The sequence below is a fragment of the Atta colombica genome, unplaced genomic scaffold (assembly GCF_001594045.1).
Source record: "Atta colombica isolate Treedump-2 unplaced genomic scaffold, Acol1.0 scaffold110, whole genome shotgun sequence".
Lineage (NCBI taxonomy): Eukaryota > Metazoa > Arthropoda > Insecta > Hymenoptera > Formicidae > Atta > Atta colombica.
In genome coordinates this window covers 355,944-356,274 of record NW_017259196.1, presented here as the reverse complement: position 1 = coordinate 356,274, position 331 = coordinate 355,944, and positions in this window count along the sequence as shown.

The following is a 331-nucleotide window of genomic DNA, read 5'->3' as shown; positions in this document are numbered from 1 at the left end:
ATAAGTATATATATAAAATTGAAAATATAACTGAACAACAAAATAAAAAAAAAATTGAATAAAGCAACTAAATACATACAATAAAATTTTAAAAGTAAAGAAAGATAAAGAAACGAAATAGAAAAATAAAAAAAATGATTATTAAGAATTCTAGTATGGCACGAGGATTTATTTTTGTTGAACTCAAAGCCTAATGCTCGTATTCATACCTTGTACTTAAGGCTTCTTTAAATCTTTAGAGCTCAGCAGCTAATTCGTACAGTATCTGAAGATAAATTTAAGCTAGCCTTAAATATAAAGTCTAAATAAGGGCATAAGTATAGAGACTCAG